The 17,457-nt window shown below is 40.6% G+C and overlaps 2 long non-coding RNA genes across 2 annotated transcripts in view; one reads left to right on the top strand and one right to left on the bottom strand.

Annotated features, from left to right (window-relative positions):
* Positions 1-5,260: 5,260 nt before the first annotated feature.
* Positions 5,261-16,031, bottom strand: LOC134471545 (uncharacterized). Its single transcript, XR_010040981.1, has 2 exons — positions 15,632-16,031; positions 5,261-6,204 (listed from the first exon to the last, which is right to left on the bottom strand). It is a non-coding gene; the product is annotated as an uncharacterized LOC134471545 (long non-coding RNA).
* Positions 15,160-17,457, top strand: part of LOC106028357 (uncharacterized) — a 106,801-nt gene continuing 104,503 nt past the window's right edge. Inside the window, exon 1 of the long non-coding RNA XR_010040983.1 lies at positions 15,160-15,597. This is a non-coding gene — a long non-coding RNA (uncharacterized LOC106028357). The remainder of the gene's footprint in view (positions 15,598-17,457) is intronic.

Genomic DNA, 17,457 nt, shown 5'->3' on the forward strand with positions numbered 1-17,457 from the left:
ATATATCTCCTGAAATTAAAACCAAATGTATCTGTGATCTGTGTTCATTGAGGTTGCATCCAAGTATAATAGGTCCTTTTTATGTAAAAAGTAATAGTTAAGTAAAATACTTGTGAATTACTATTTAAATCTTGGGCCAACCAGATCTAATCTATTATAACAAATAGATTTGTTTATAACAAATCTTAATAGAAATGCTCTATGATATTTGTTATAAGGAAATTTTGCACAGAATAAGTCTCTAAAGTGAAATGTATAAAGAGCCAGGTTAGTGTATATGAAACACCCAGAGTGTTTGCGTCTGTGCTGAAGAATGCCCCACCTTCCAACTTGCAAATAGTTTAAAGTCTACGTGGGGAAATGACCTCAAGGTGATTTAGATAGTGGCACAGTATTGGGTTAGAGAGGAGAGGTCTAAATAGTGAATAGCCTTAGACATACTTGTCTCACTGAGTCTTGGTCTGATTACCTGCCAAATGAGTCCATCTCCAACGTTTCTCTCAGCTCTAAAAAGTTTTTGACGCTAAGATACACAAATGAAGCCTAAACTGTAGCAGAATATTGTACAGACTGTCCCTAGCTTTGGAACTGGATCAGTTCCAAAGGTCAATTGTTTGGAACATAGAATATATTTTCCCACAGAGACTGTGGTACACATTGTGGTTAAATTCCCAGATCCAGTCTGCAAAATCAATTTAATCCTTAATGCAACTACAGGGGACAGTATTCATGGTAGAATGGACTCTAACCACCAATTATCACAGAGTTTATGGGGGAAATCCACTGAGGATTCTAATTTTGTGCAGCAGAAAATATCTCTCAGTGTTTCCCACTACCCTGAGAAATAGGCATGAAGATAATTCTAGCTCCCGTTTAGAGACAGCCCCGGGCCCCTGGAAGAGAGCTGGAACTCCCAGCAGCGGCTAAATGGAGGCTGTGGAAACATCTGATTCTTAGGAGCCCTTAAGCACCAGTTCATGGTGTCTGGAGGTTTGGTTGCCAGGAAGGAGCTGGTTTCCAAAGCAAAGGGCAGAGAGTATAAGGACAGAGGGGAAAAGGAAGGAACGCATTGTCCTGTGGGGGAAATATATATATATAATTTATATATAAATATAATTTATATATATATTTATATAATTTATATATATATGCAAGAATTTCCTCTTTTCCTTTCTTCTCCTCTCCTTCCTACCAACAAACCCCCCAGAACCCAGCTTTCCACATCCATCCTCACCCCTGTTTTTCTCTCTAGGGCAACCTGACCGATGATTAACACAGCACTTTCCTGACATGCCCCTGATGGTTTTTCCAGGGCCATCAGCTCAAAGAATAACTTCATAGCTGCGAACCCAAGGTTGGTCTGGCCCCTCCTGTTCTAGTTCAGGGTTGAACAGAGGGCTCTGGGTCCCTGGTGGTGTGGATCAGATAGATCCTAAGCATCTTAAAATTCCAGAGAGGGAGGGGACAATGAGGGTGGGCAAGACCCCTAGCCTAGTGGTGCCTGGAAAGAATTTGAACAGCATTGTGAAGCATCCTGGGATTTGATCAAAGTGGCTTCGTGTTTGTTGTTGGAATCACCTAGGGAACTTTTTAAAAACACCTGTGTTTGATATCCCTCCCCTCACCCCCCCAAAAATGTTAAAAGCAATTCCCAGCATTGGGACTGGATGAGCTTATATTGTGGAACAACGCCCCAGGGAATTCTGGTAGGGTCCCATGCATTCCTCCCCCACTTCTCACTGATGTAGATCTCGAAAACAATGCAAAACAAAACCAAAGGAAGCATGTCAAAAAGTCTGATTCAGAGCCAGACACGCCTGAAATCCCAGCACAGGAGACAGGAGGATTGCTGTGAGTCTGAGGCCACCCGGAGCTCCATAATGAGACTGTCTCAAAAACTAAAAGTAAAAATAAAAATAAAAAAAATAAATAGGACTGATTTAGGTAGGAGAGACAAGGGGATACTTCTCTTGGGAAGGGATAGTTTCTTGTGCAATCTGTGAAACACGGGGATACCTACAGCAGACTGGAGGAAATAGTAGGAAGTAGGTGGGGGTAATTAAGAAGGGGAAGTCCAGGAAGAATTATAATACTAGGTTGGCGAGATTTTAAATGTTTGATGCTATTGGACACAGGATACTTTTGTATTCATTTATTCAATACATATTTATTGAGTACCTACCATGGGCCAGGCATTATGGTATGTGCTTGGGATATAGCAGAGGAAAAAAACAGATTTTTTTTGTTTTGTTTTCTCTTCATCAAGCTGATATTCTGGTAGGAGAGGGATAGGACAATCATTTCAGTTCAGTATTTGCCCGGCACTTCGCAAGCTTTAACACCAAAAGTTCACCTAGGAACCCCTTAGGTTGGTTGTCTAGAATGTAGATTCTGCATGATCTCTCTCTCTCTGCATGCGTGCATGTGTGTGTAATGCTAAGGGTCATAAAGAACAGTATAGCAGGGTAAGAGGGGTAGAAAAGAATTCTGCTTTCCATAGGGCTGTAAGGGACGATCTCTTGAAGAAAGAGACCGGTGAGTAGTAAGCTGAATTACGGGAGAGTGTAGCCTTTTAATTATCTGAGGGTAGGCTGGGGAGGGCTGATTGTTTCCAACAGGAACAACTGTCATGTCAAGGCCCTGGGGTTTAAACAAGTGTGGCACAGATGGAAAGCAGCAAGCAGGCAGAGAGGTTGCAGGAGCAGAGCTCGAAAAGGGCCAGACTGTAACTGGCATGGCTGTGTTGAACTTTGAAAGTTAGGTTTTTTTCTCCTAGAGATAGGTGACTTCTTCAAACTTCCTACTGCTGAATATGTAATAAATTACATATTACATATGCAACCAACATCCCCTCCTCTGTTAGCCCAAATAGAAGTGACAGACAATGCAGAGGCTGACACCAGGAAGTCAGGGCCCACTTTCCCTTGCACAGGAAAGGGAGAGATCAAAATGAAGACGGGTGGGTGAGACAAAGCAAGCCTGGAGTTATCCCCTGCTCAGTGTATTCCTCCCGGTCTTTGTTCCTTACTGCAAAAGACCCCTACACATCTGTACACAGGGAGATGGTGATTTGAGACAAATTGGTCCCTCTGTGGCCCCAAAGCTAGTTTTGAATAAGACCTTTTTCCTTATCATCAAAATAGATGGTCTCCTCTAATTTGGCCAGGGGCGAGCAAACAAACATGTTCATACGGTCCTGTGTATGCGGTCCTTATCAAGATGAAGCAAACTGTAATAGGATCAGGTTTCACGTATTATGGGGGCCACCAGAGGGCTGAGAAGAGGGGCATGTCCTAAGGGCTCCGAGGATGTGGGAGACAAGAGTGGAGGTGGGGCACCCACCTAGAAAGGAACTGCATTAGGAAGTCATGAGAATCCCCTCTCAAAAAATGTAAGCAGACAGTTAGCAGAACAGGATGCTGTTCAAGGACACACAGCTTGTATCAGCCCGCCACGGGCAGGGCTGGGATAACCCAGGCTGCACTCCAGTGATGGCGCTGGGAATTGAGAGGAGGAAGGGTCCAGAGTTTTTTTCCTGGTGGTGGGAATCCCAGGAGGTGGTGGCTTGGGATTTACAGGTGTCTTAGTCTGTTTTGTGCTGCTATCATGGAGTATCACAGGCTGGATAATTTATAAACAATAGAAGTTTGTTCAGTTTGTGGTTCTGGAGGTGGGAGAATCCAGGATCAAGGGGCTCTATCCCGTGGGTGAGAAAAAGGGAGCAGAAGGAGGAAATGGAGGAGGAGGACAGAGAAGAGCACTGAGTTCCCTTTTACGATAAACCCACTCTCTTGGTAAAGATAGCCACCCACACCCTTGATAGCACACTTACTCTGTTCTATGGCCTAATCAGCTCCTACCCTGAGCACTGTTGGGTTTGGGGTCGTTTCCAGTGTATGAACATTGCGGGAAACATTCTAAGCAGAGCATCTAGAGGACGAATGATAGTGATGCAAAGATTATTCCCACCCGGTCTTTCCCTTATCCATTTTCCAAGTTTGAAACCTCCTCCAGTTGTTATGATCCAAACCTCACTGCGGAAGACAACGTGATGTATACTCTTTCCCACAAAAAGGAGGCAGATCCATAGCAGAGCGGCAGAAACAGCAACCTGGGATCCTGCAGCCTGGAGTCACAGCCCAGCTCTACTACTGACAAATCACATCTGCCAGACGGCTCACTCGAGCTCTGAGGATCTTCGTATTCTTGCCAGTGAAATAGGAATAATGATGTCTGGTTTCCAGAGCTGTGAGTACCACGCCAGGTAACATCATAAAGAACCCAGAGCAGGACGTGGTGAGCCCTCAGTTTCGATTTGTTCTGTCCCTAATTACACTGAGTTTGGTGTGCACACTGTCATCAGTCATCCTGTGTGTGTATGTCACTTTGTACACTCTGTGTCTGTCCCTCTTCAGCCGGCTTATTGTGTACACACAGTTTTGTAAGCCAGCAAAACCCCCTCCTGTCCTTGGTTCCTTTTCATCTTCTGTGGGATTGATTGCCACTGCTCAAACCTGCCTGCCCCTCCCTCCGCAGCCTCCCTTCCCGTATTCTCCGGAACAGCATGATTACGACATTTTCTCGGTCACATCTTTCAAGTGCTCACATCACTTCCTAGATAAGATCTAAACGCCTTTGCTGGGCGGGCAAGGCTTTACACAATGGGTGGCCTTTCTGCCCGCTTTGCTTATCCTCTTCCTGGCGTCCTCCCCTGCCTGGCCCTGTCCTCTGCCCACTATTCTTGCCGAGTACACGGTTTTATTCTCAGTGATCTCACGGTCACTGAGAATTTGTGTCAATTGCAAATGATCTCCCCATCATTTCTCTATGAAATTCCCAGGGCATTTGGTACAGGGATTCAGAGCTCGAGCCATGAACCCAGCCAACCTCCATCCCAACCCAGCTGCTTGACAGCTCAGCCTAATGATCAGAAGTTATTTACATAAACTAACACTGTTGTGCTAGAATGCTGACTTGGAGCAAGTTATATCATCACCGTGTTTCAGGGATAATAATGACAGCACCCAGCTTACAGGGTCGTATATAAAGAATGAGCTCCTGCAAAGCACTTAAATAGTATCTTGTACACGGTAAGCCCTCAAGACACATTGCCTGTAAATTTTATATCTGTCTCCCTGAGTTGCAATTCCTTGAAGGATAAGTAAATTTTCTTTAAAGATTTTATTCTGGTTTGCTTAGCTATTGTTTTAAACAGCATATAGAGAGCTTTAATTTTATACTCCTAGGGACACAGTACTCTGGGTTTGTTTTCTCATTTAATTCTTTGAGCAACTCGGGTTATTATTATACAAATAATAAAAACAGTCAACGGAGGAATTAGTGAGTGTCAGGGTTGTGCAGCCACACATGACTGAATCAGGTTTTAAATCTAAGTCTTGGCTCCGAAGTTAGAGGACTTCACAGTTCAGGTATTTCCCCGCATTGTGGCTTTGGCTTCAGCTGACACCTTCAGGAAACGTTCGGTCATTGTGTCATATGTCAATACCTAAAAGATCTTAGGAAGGTAACCATAGACCCCAGGCCCATGCTGCACCACTGCAGGGTAAGCTGTGGTCGCCTTTTGCTGCAGGTTGTTGTGAGTAAAAAGGTTTCTAAAAACCATTTCAAATATCTGAGTGTTGTATAATCTGGACAATCATTTTATCGAAGAACTCTGCGGTGTCACAGTTTTAAGTGAGAGATTCAGCATTCAAAAAGGAAGAAAGAGAGCATCTGTTCTGAATATTTCTGGCAAAACACACTAGAAGCCAGCGGCAGGCAGTGTTGCTTCTAGGAGAGAAATGAAAGATTTGGGAACCCAAACGGAAGGCTGCTTTTCATCCATGTCTTCTGTACCCTTTGAAATTCTGTGCTATGTGCATGAATTACCTTTTAAAAAACAAAGTAACTTAAGAATGACAATAATGACTGCATGCCCTGTCTGGCCTCCCACTGAGGAAGCCACAATGATGACACTCTGTACAGTTAGAAGACCTGGCTCAGGCGTCTGCACTGCTCTAACAAGTAAACGTTGTTCCAGCACCTGAGTTCGCCATCACTTCACGCCAAGTTCCGAAGCTTTGGTCATCAGTTTTCCACTTCTCATTAAGAATTCCTCAGTAGAAGCTGGTCATGGTGGCACATGCCTGTAACCACAGCACTTGGGAGGCTGAGCAGGAGGCTCACTGGAAATTTGAACCCTGCCTGTTTCAAAAAACAAAAACAAAAACCAAGCAAACAAAATGTGTGGTAGTATTATGCTCATTCTGATAACATACAGAGAGACTACTTTATCTGGCTGGGGTCTCGGGATACTTAGCTACTTCCTCAGTGGGTTGTATATTTAGTGGTAGAGCACTTACCTAGTACATGTGAGGCCCTGGAGTTAAACTCCAGCACCACTAAAACACAACGGCCAAAAACCAAAACAACCACAAGGCTGTTTCTTTTTTTCTCAAATGGTTTTCCTTTTATCTTTTTTTTTGCTTTTTGCTTTTTATCAGTACAGGGATCAAATTCACCACTGCCTGCTTGCAAGGCAGGCGCTTATGCCGCTGAGCTAAATCCCCAGCCCCTTTTCCTTTTATCTTCTTGGTACATTTTAGATATGTGTAGTGATAGCATTCATCACTGGGAATTCGGTCCCGAACCCGGTATCTCTTTTCTTTTCTCCCGTTACCCCACCCTCCGTTCAGTCCCTTTTCCTGTCTTTGTTTAAAAAACATTATTTCCATTTCTTCCTGTTCTTTCCTTCCCTGTCCCTTGTTGCCTTTCTCCTTTGGACATTTGCTTTCCATTTCCCAGCATCTGTTTCACATTTTGGCCCTTGTTAAGATTTTTGGTTTCACACAGCAGAGAAACCATGCGACGTTTACACATGTGTGTCTGATTTGTTTCACTTAAGAGAAAGGCTTCAAGGCACATTCATTTAGCTGGTAACGTCTCAATATTACCCTTCTGTATGGCAGAGTAGTACTTCATTATAAAAATCCGTCTTCTTTATCCACTCATTAGTTGACGGGCATTTGAGCTGTCTACGAGATCCAGTTATTACAAACTATGTCTACACTCCCACCAACAGGGGAGAAGGGCTCTTTTTTCCCCACAGCCCCTCCAGGATTTGTTATTGGTTGACTTTTTGATGTTAGCCATTTTTTCTGGAGTGAAATGGAATTTCAGTGTTGTTATAATTTACATTTCTCAAATAACTAGTGATATTGAGCATTTTTCATATATGATATTCATTGGCTGTTTTTACTTCTGCATATGAGAAATGTCCATCCATTTCAGAGGCCCATTTTTGGATTAGGTCTTTGAATTTGGGGGGTCTGATTTTTTTTTAGTTCTGTATATATTCTAGATATTAGTCCATTGTCTGAGGAATAGATGGGAAATGTTTTTCCAGTTCTGTGGGTTGTTTCTTCACGCTGTTGGGAGTCTCATTTGCTGTGCAAAAGCTTTTTAATTTGATGTGATCCTAGTTGTTGATTCTTTGTAATATTTCCTATGAGACCAGGGTTTTATTCATAAACTCTTTGCCTACACCTGTCTTTAAGAACTTTACCTATTCAATATTCCAGCAGATTTAGTGTTTTCATCTTAATATTTAGATCTTTGGTAATCCAAGGGTTTTTGTCCTTGACTCTGTTAATATGGTATATTGATAATTACATTATTATTGATTTGCATGTATTGGACTCTTACTGCATCTCTGTGATGAATCTCACTTGGTTGTGGTGTAATCTTCTTGATGATTTGCTCATTTTGTTTGTCTGTATCTTATGGATTTTCTGTCTGGGTTCATTAGGGAGATTGGCTGGTAGCTGTTGGTTTTGTTTGGATCTGTCTCTGGTTTTGGTATCAGGATGATGCTTGCTTCCAGGAATGAGTCTAGGAGTAATTCCCTTTCAATTTCATCAGAGAGTTTGAAGAGTAGTGGCTTCTCTAACATTCTTGTAGAATTCAGTAGTGAATTAGGCCATGGGCCTTTTTTTGTTGGTTTCTTCTCCTTCTTGTTCTTCTTCTTCTTCTTCTTCTTCTTCTTCTTCTTCTTCTTCTTCTTCTTCTTCTTCTTTTTCCTCTTTGATTCCATTGATTGATTTTGGATCATTTATTCAGAATTTTTCTAACTTTTTTCTTCACTTTTGGTAATTCATATGCATCTAGGAATCTATTTCTTCTGATTTTTCCATCTTGTTGGCGTGCATGTTTACCAAGTAGAGACTGATGATCTTACAGAGTTCTGTGACATCTGTTTTGATTTCACCCTTTTTATTCCTAATTGCATGCATTTGAGTCTTTTCTTTCCTTTGTCTGACAAGGTTAGCTAAGCATTTTGTCTATTTCCTTTAATTTTTCAAAGGACCAACTTTTCAATTCATTGATTCTTTATATTGTTTTTTAAAATTTTATTTTAAGAAAATAAAACAGAATAAAGCCAATCAAAACAAAACAATGAAAGTAATACAGGACTTCAAAACAGGATAACAGGAAATCAACAATGGCTACCATAATGCCTCTTGTTATCTTCAAAATAGCTGCCCATACCATCAGACATAATAAAATCAAACAACATGGAACAGAATAAAACCAATCAAAATAGAACACTGAAAAAAACCAAACAATAAAATGGAACAAAACAAAATGGTGAGAACAATATTGGATATCAAAAATAAGACAGAAGAAAACCCCCCATAGTCGCTATATTGCATACTGTTATCCTCTAAATAGATGCTCAGACTACCAGCTTTAGGCCTGAAAAGTCAATCAAACAATACAAGCATTAAGTTGGTTACGTCCTCAGTTGCTATCAACTCATTTGTTTTCCTCCAAATCATCTAGTTGCTTATTGGGTTAGGGGTGGGGTGGGAGAGTTCTTGTCTCTCAGCCTGTACACTGGCTGGCTCACAGGAAGGGTGAACTGATTTATTGTTTCTCTTCCCAGCCCCACATGGCAGCCCTGGCTCATGGGGAGGGTGAACTGGCTTTTTGTTTCTCCTCCTGGGCCCTGCTGGGCTCTGCTGGCTCATGGATTTTTTGTGTTGCTTTCTTAGTCTCAATTCCATTAATTTTACTAATGTTGTTATAATTTCCTTCAGGTTTAACTTGCTTTTCTTTTTCTAGAACCTTGAGTTCAATATTAGGTATTTATTTGAGTTCTCCCTGCTTGTTTTTTTTCTTTTTTGAGATAGGGTCTTGATATGTAATTGAGGCTGGCCTTGAACTCACTATTTAGCTTACACTTGACTCCAACTCTTAGTGATCCTCTTGCCTCAGCCTCCCAGGTGCAGGGATTATAGGCATGTACCACCATGCCTGGCTTTCTGCATTTTTCTGATGTGAGAATTCACTGTTGTAAATTTCCCTCACAGGACTGCTTTCATTGTGTCTCATAAGTTCTGGTGTGCCATACTGGCATTACCATTTAATTATAGAAATTATTTAATTTCTTGTTTAAATTCTTATATGACTCATTGGCTGTTCAGAGAGGGTATTATGTAATTTCCATGTGTTTATGTAGTTTTTGTGGTTTCTTTTTACATTTATTTCTCATTTTATTACTCTATGCTCTGATAATATGCATGAGGTGATTTCAATTCCCTTGCATTTACTTAAGCAATTCTATTTTGGAGAATATCATGTGGAGCTGAGAAGAATATGTATTCTGATGTTGTGGGGCGGAACACTCTGTAGACATGTGTAAGTCCATTTGTTCAAAGTTTTGGTTCAGCTCTGATATTTCTCTGTTGGTTTTTTGTCTAGTTGATTTGTTTATTTGTGACAGTGGGGTATTGAGGTCTCCCATTACAATCGTATTAGTGCTTTTCTGATTTTTATATCCATTAGTGTTTACATATATTTATGATTGTCATCTCTTCTGGTTGGGCTGTTCTCTTAGCAAGGGATGTAGTGACCTTCTTTGTCTTTTCTGATTAGTCTTGGCTGAAATCCATTTTGTCTGCAAATAAAACAGCTGCCCCTGCTTTTCTCTGGGTTCCTGTCACATAGAGTATTGTTTTCCATTCTTTAACTTTCAGTCTATGAATTTCTTTTTGAACTGAATATATTTCTTGTATGTAGCATATTGATGGATCTTGTTTCATGACCCATTCTGCCAATTTTTCTGATTAGTGAATCAAGAGCATTCATATTGATAGTATAACTGATAGGTATCGATTTGTCCTTGTCATTGTATTATTTTCCTGTTGCTGATTCTTTTTCTTTTCCTTCTCCTTGAGTGCATGTCTTGCTTGGCGGATTCATTCTACTGGGATTCTTGGGATTGTTGTCTTTGTTATCTCTAGAATGTCCTTCAGAACATTTTTGAGTCTTGGTTTGGTGGTCATGAATTTCTTCAGGTGTTCTTTCCCATGGAAGTATCTTATTGCTTAATCAGTTTTAAAGATAATTTTGCAGGCCACAACAATCTAGCTTAGAGGTTGTTTTCTTTTAGGATTTGAAATACTTCATTCCAAGCTCTGCTTGACATAAGAATTTGCGTTGAGAAGTCTGCTGTGATTTCAATGGAGTTTCCTTTACAAGTGATTTTTTTTCATCCAACAACTTTTAATATTTTATTCTTGTGTTAAATTTCTGGACTCTTGGCTACTATATACCTTGATGTAGTTTTTCTCTGAGTATGGTATTTGGAGTTATATGCCTTGCTTGTCTGTATGTCAAAATCTTTTTTCATACTTAGCACATTTTCTGCTATTACTTCTGTGAACAGATTTTTGATATCCTTTGTGCTGTCTTCTAATTCTTCATCGATCTCCATTAATCTTATGTTATTCTTCTTTGTACTTTGCAGTTGCTGGATTGATTTTTGTTGGTTTATTGCTATTTCTAAGAAACTTTTAATTTGATGATACCAACTGCAGTCTGGTATTCTAGCTTCACATTGATCCTTCCATGTGTACATTCAATTGAATTTTAAAACTCCTGGACATTTGTTTGAATCTCTTTTAGAGAATCAAGTTCTTTCCTATGTTGGGTATTCATGGTTTCCATTTTTTCCTAAGGACCTCAATTTTTAAAAACATTTGTATCTACTCTAGTTAACTATGTTCTTGATACATCATCTCTGTTGTAGTCTCTATAACTTCAGTCTTTGGTTCTCACACTGTGAACCAGGAGCCAGGGAGAAAGTGAAGGTTGCTTTTTCCTTTTTTTGCATTTTGGTCTGTCTCTTCAATTTCCCTGTAGGCTAATGTTCTCTTCAAGTCCTTCCTGGGACCCAGGGATCCACCTCTTTCCTTCTTCGCTTCTCCAAATTGTTAATGTCCAGAGTCTCAACATATACAAGTTTTTTTTTTTTTTTTTTTTTTGGTACTGCGGATTGAACTCACCACTTCATACTTGCCAGGCAGGTGCTTACATCATTGAGCTAAATCCCCAGCCCTACAATTTTATTTCTATGTGTTTTCTTTAAATGTGTGTGTGTGTGTGTGTGTGTGTGTGTGAGAGAGAGAGAGACAGACAGACAGACAGACAGACAGAGAGACAGAGAGAGAGACAGAGAGAGAGTTTTGCTTGTTTGAATTCATGTATATTGTCTTCATTAAGGGCTTCCTAGAGCAAAATAGTGGAATGTTAGTGATTGGAGTCCTGATCTTTCTTTTGATATATTGTGTTATGCTTTGTGTCCAGATGTCCCCCTAGCAAAACCCTCATGCTGTCATGGGTGCAGGCTTTTAGAGTTTGTGACTGATTCATGGTCTAATGCTGGGATTAAGGGTCTGAATGCTATACCTGCCTAGGGCAGGAAGCCTGCATACAATATAAGCATGGAAGAGGCTTGCCCTCCTTTCCTCTCTTGTTGCATTTGCTGTCTTCCACAGACATGAACTGTTGCCCCTCCTACCACACCCTACCGCCCTACAGCTGGTGGATTATAGACTGAAATCTCTGAAAGCTGTGAGCTAAATAAACTTTCCCCCTTTTAACTTGTGAGTGTTAGGTATTTTGTCTCAGCCATGAGAGAAAAGTAGCTAAGGTAATTGGGAAACCAAAGCTGTGAGAAACTTATTTAATGCCACAGAGATAACTGCATTTTTTAAGGCCCTAAAAATTTTTGTCCTATAGCTGAGGTGATTAGAATGCTTTCTAGTTTTTTTCTAAAATATGGTTTTCCCTGTAATGAATGTAATTTTCTTGAGCCATGAGAAAGGTGTGATATAAAGCATAAACCACTCATGCTGGGCATGGTGGTGCATACCTATAATCCCAGTACGTGGGAGGCTGAGGCAGGAGGATCATCACGAGTTTGAGGCTTGTTTGGACCACGTAATGAGCTCAAGGCCTTGAGTGTGAGGCCTTGTGTTGGATCCCCAGCACTATAAGAGTAAATAATCCCTCTCCGCAGCAGTTCATTTGTTGTGACATGCCCTACAATGATGGATATCACAGAGTTGCTCATAAAAATTAGAAATAAATCTCTACAGCTTAGGGATTAGTTATATTAACTACAGTATTTCTACATAGTATGTGAAATCATTGCAAATCACGTTGTAGGAGATGATTGAATGACACAATTAGATATCCATGAATATTATAACATAAAAAAGTAGTGCATAATTAAAGGAGACCTAACCAAATGGAACCGTATATCACATTCACGTTCATGAAGTGAAAAAGCAGCATTAAGCTGCCCCCTCTCAGTGTTGATCTGGAGAATCAGCGTCCTCCCAGTGGAATCTCAATGGCATTTTTCTTGGTTGCAGGGTGGTTGATTGACAAACTGACTTTGAAACATATATGGGAATCTAAAGGTTCTAAAATATACACAGCAACAGTGACAAGAAAGGTAGTGGGTTATACTATCAGCTTAAAAAAATATAAATTAAGTGTGCTATTGGCACAAGAATAGACTAATTAATAGAAGAGAATGTAGAATTCAGATACAGTGTCTTATGTTCCTATGAAAGGCTTTGGCTTTTACTCCACATGATAAAGGAAAAATTAACTCCAAGCAGATCCTAGACATAAATGTTAAAACAGTACAGCCTCTAAAGAATGCATGGGGGTGTCTTCAAGACAACAAGGCAGTCAGTTTCGTAAACAGGGTACAAAAGTATTGACCATAAAATACAGATAATTTGGATTTTTTTTTTATTTAAGAGGAAAAAGAGAAAAACACAAAACAAAACAAAGCGGTGTAAGGGTACACGTAATACAGAACTACAAAAAAAAAAAATAACAGTAAGAAATCACCTGTTAGTAGATTACATATTATCATCTTGAAAATAGTTGCTCAAATCACAGTATCAAAGAATACAAGGTGGACATTCAAACAGGGAGACTGCAAACAGCTGTGTTCAATGATCCAAAAACATTGATATAGTCAGCTATTTAACACCCCTAAACACACTTGCTGTTATATCCGTTAGAGCTCTTTTTCTTTTTTTTTTTCTTTTTTTTCCCCTCTCTTTTTTACAACAAAATTTACACATTTTGGATTTTATTACTCCTTAGTGCTTATTACTTTTTGGGGGGGGGGAGAGAATACAGTCAAATATGGCAAAACAAAGCTGTCAGTCAAAACCAAGGATAGACATAGCACATGGTGTAGAACAGAGTACAAGGTTATCAACAATGGTTATCAACGTTGTCTCTTGTTTCCTTAAAAAGAATTGTCTATCTCATTAGATATTATAAAGTTGGACAAAATAGTAGAGAACAAGACCAATAAAACTTAGGCATTGTAAACATTACAGGACTTCCAAAGAAGACAATAGTCAAACCAGAATGGGCATCTTAGTGAATCTTATTGCCTTCAAAGTAGTTGCCTATGTCTTCAAACTTGATACTATCATATAGAATGGAACAGAGTCTAATCAGTCAAAACAAGATCGTGGGAGTATTACAGGACTTCAAAACAAGTTGGATTTCACTGGAGTGAAGAACTTTTATGAAAGGCTAAGTTGCAGATTGAGAGGAAGCATTTGCAATATAGAAAAATATATCCAACAGAGAACTCAAATCCTATAATGTGAGAGTAAAAATATAAACAACCCAGTTAAAAATGGACAAAACACTTGAACAAGCATTCCACAGAAAATGATATTCAAATATTCCATGAATGTCTGAAAAGGTATTTAAGAATAACTAGACACCAGAGAAATCCAAATGAAAACCAAGAAATACCAGCTCATATTCTTCAGGAGGACTAAAATAAAAAAGAATGGTGAGCTATTTTTTTTTCTTTAAGACAGAGTCTCACTGTACAGTTCAGCTGGCCTGGACTCACTATGTAGCTTAGGTTGGCCTTAAACTCAATGTGATCCTCTTGTCTCAGCCTCCCAAGTGCTATGATTATAGGAGTGTGCCACTGTGCCTGGCCACAACTTTATTGTTATTAACCAAAATTTTGAAATAAAAATTTCCCCTATCTCTAAGATGATAATATGTAATCTATTAACTGGTGATTTCTTATTGTTTTTTTTTTTTTGTAGTTCTGTATTACTTGTACCCTTACACTGCTTTGTTTTGTTTTGTTTTTTCTCTTTTTCCTTTTAAATAAAATTTAAAAAAAAAGAAATAAAAATCTCCCTTACCAGGGAACTGATAAGCACATTGTACTGTTTATGTAACAGAATGTAACACAACAAAAATGAGCAAACACCAATCTACTACTACATGTGACATCATGAATGAATGGCATAGACATAGCCTGAGAAGAAGAGGAAGAAGAAGAAGGAGGAGGAGGAGGAGGAGGAGAAGGAGAAGAAGAGGAAGATATAAACATTAGAGACTGTATTATTGCACTTACATGAAAACAGATAAAGCAAATCCATATGTTAAAGGTTAGAATAACATTTACACGTAAACATATGGACTGGGAAGGGACTGGTAAGGGCTTTCTACAGCAATGGCATGTGCTCTATGGTGAACTAAGGAGTAATTAAACTAGCACATACTTGCATTAAAGAGTAACACAAGGTATATGCAAGATTAGTGAACTTGGTCAGGTATAGTACTTCACTAAACAGTATTACAGGGCAATTTTTGGTTTCTTTCTTTCTTTTTGGAGGGCTTCCCTATGTGGTTCAGGCTGGCCGTGCACTCACTCTGTCACTAGGCTGGCCTTGAACTCACAGCACTCCTCCTGTCTCAGCCTCCTGAGGGTGGGATTACAGGCACCACCACGCTGAGCTCATGTATTCTAATATCATCTTTTTCTTGGATATATTTACCAAAAAGAAAACCATGATAAATTATAATAACAGGGGGACAAAAACCCATAGAAAGTATTTTTTTTTTTTAAAGTGGGAGCTAAATCTCTATTCCATCTCAATTTACTGGACTAAACACTGGGCCCAGCTAAAAATAATCTTGATCCTTGCAGGCTGGGGGCCAAGCTACGTTTGGCAGAACAGCACACGGAGTGGAATGGGATGGGGGCTCACAGCCTAGCAGGGACGGCTCCCAGCAGGCTGTTTAGGCCACTCCTGTGGTCATCGACTCAGCCATTTCCCCACAGCAGGCCTCCAGCAGAGCGCCGGGCCTCAGTCCATTGGGAAGTGGAGGTGAGGGACAGGGAGTGAAGTCCACCGGCAGCAGGATGGACACAAAGGAACCCAGAGATGCTAAACCCTGGTGAGTCCCAAACAGCTTTCCCTTTCCTCCTCACCTGTTCAGACTTCCGATCCATTATTTTTTGTAGGCCTTGATTCATTTTTCAACAACTCCACTTGAAATGCAGTGCTGCTGTTTGGACAAGCCAGGGGCAGAGCTATGGAGACGGTGGTGATGAAAAGTTCCCCAGGTGGTGCTGCTGCTGAGTCAGTACAGGCGGGGGCATTCGCTGCCCTTAACCTCCTCCTGCCAAGGGTGCCCATCTGACTGGTAGGAGCAGCTGGCGTAGTTACCCACACCATGGCGACACTCACAGGCTTAATTCACGTTCCTAACTTGCTTTGAAGTGTTCGGCTGAAGGCACAGTTGACAGGAATGGTTACGAGCTCCAGCCAGTTAACAAGGCATGGAGCATGGCATCCCCGCCCCCCGAAAAATCTACTAGCCTGGCGCCTCCCCTGTTCGTCCTGCTTTAGTCAGCACTGCCACTCAGCCACCAGGGAGGACTCTATTTCTACATTTTGTTCATCTTTAAAAGGAAAGCATAAACACAGAGTAACTCATAACAAATGACACCAGATGATTGTAAACAATTTGCTGTTGTCCGTAGAAAAAGAACTTGTACTCCAAAGTGGGATGCAGTCCGACTTTTAAGACCAGGCAAAAATGTGCCAAACTCTAACGTCAAAGGTAAGCAATGAGCCAAACACCGTGGGTGCTGTTGGAAACCTGACAAAAAATAAACCCATCCTGTGTGATAGATTTGGAAATAAATTAGGGTGCCAGCTTTCTATCCCTGAGAAGCAGAAACACTAAAATGTTATTTTTTTAAAAATCACCTGACCGAGGCTACTAAGACTTTTCCTGGGATGTGGTGTCTCTTGTGTAGAATTCACTCCCTGAGCAGATCCATGAGCAGACAGAAAGGTGCTGGTTTCAAAACATAATAAAAGTCATGGTGACAGTGGTGATGATAATAACATGGAGGTACCGAGTGCTGGATGCTTTTCCAAGGTTTTACTTTTCATCTGAGGCCCACAATAACCCCAGAAGATAGACTCTATTTATGTGTACTACCTCTATTTTACAGATACAACCAAGGCTTGGAGAAGTTCATTAATCAACCTGCTTATAGTTGTATAGTGTAGCAGGCAGCAGTGGTTTTCATATCTGGAGTGCTGGAAAGCAGTGTGCTTTCCAGACCTTCAGAAAACAAATGCCTCTTTTTTTTGTACTAGGAATTAAATTTCAGGCTTCGTGTAAGCTAGGCAAGCTCTCTACCACTGAGCAACATCGCCAGCTCTTCTCACTTTGTATCTTGAAAGAGGGTTTCACCAAATTACCAGATTGGCCTTGAATTTGTTATTCTCCTGCCTCAGCCTCCAAAGTAGATGGGACAACAGGCAAGTGCCCCTATTCCGGAGAAAAATGCCCAGGGCTGCTTTACTGTGGGTGGCCTTTAGACTACATTTTGGCAATGGTGGTCAAGACCAAAGAAAGTAGAGAGGTCGGTCAGGAATGGAAAATTTCCAGTATTTCTCCAGCACTGGCCTTCCCTCTCCAGCTGGAGAAGAGGTCTTTCATTGCCCAGATGGTGCCATGCGTCCCTGTAGTGGATAAAGGGCGCATCAGCCTTCCGTGGCTTGAGAAAAAGAGCCCTTTAAAACACCCAGTTTGATTTGTTCAGCTTCCATATTTCTCATGCAACCTTCTGAACTTCATTTGGTTTCTTAAATAGATTTTTCCTACCAGGAAGAGCTCATGCTGACCTCATATGACTTCAGCTAGATAGTTCTGGTTCTCACTGATCATAAGTAAATGCAAAAACTCTCTCAGGTTTCTGTGGCAAGGAGAGACTTTGATACATCCTCCACCTGCCTC

This window comes from Cavia porcellus, unplaced genomic scaffold (assembly GCF_034190915.1).
Source record: "Cavia porcellus strain 051 isolate PalLab524CR breed Dunkin Hartley unplaced genomic scaffold, mCavPor4.1 scaffold_1, whole genome shotgun sequence".
Lineage (NCBI taxonomy): Eukaryota > Metazoa > Chordata > Mammalia > Rodentia > Caviidae > Cavia > Cavia porcellus.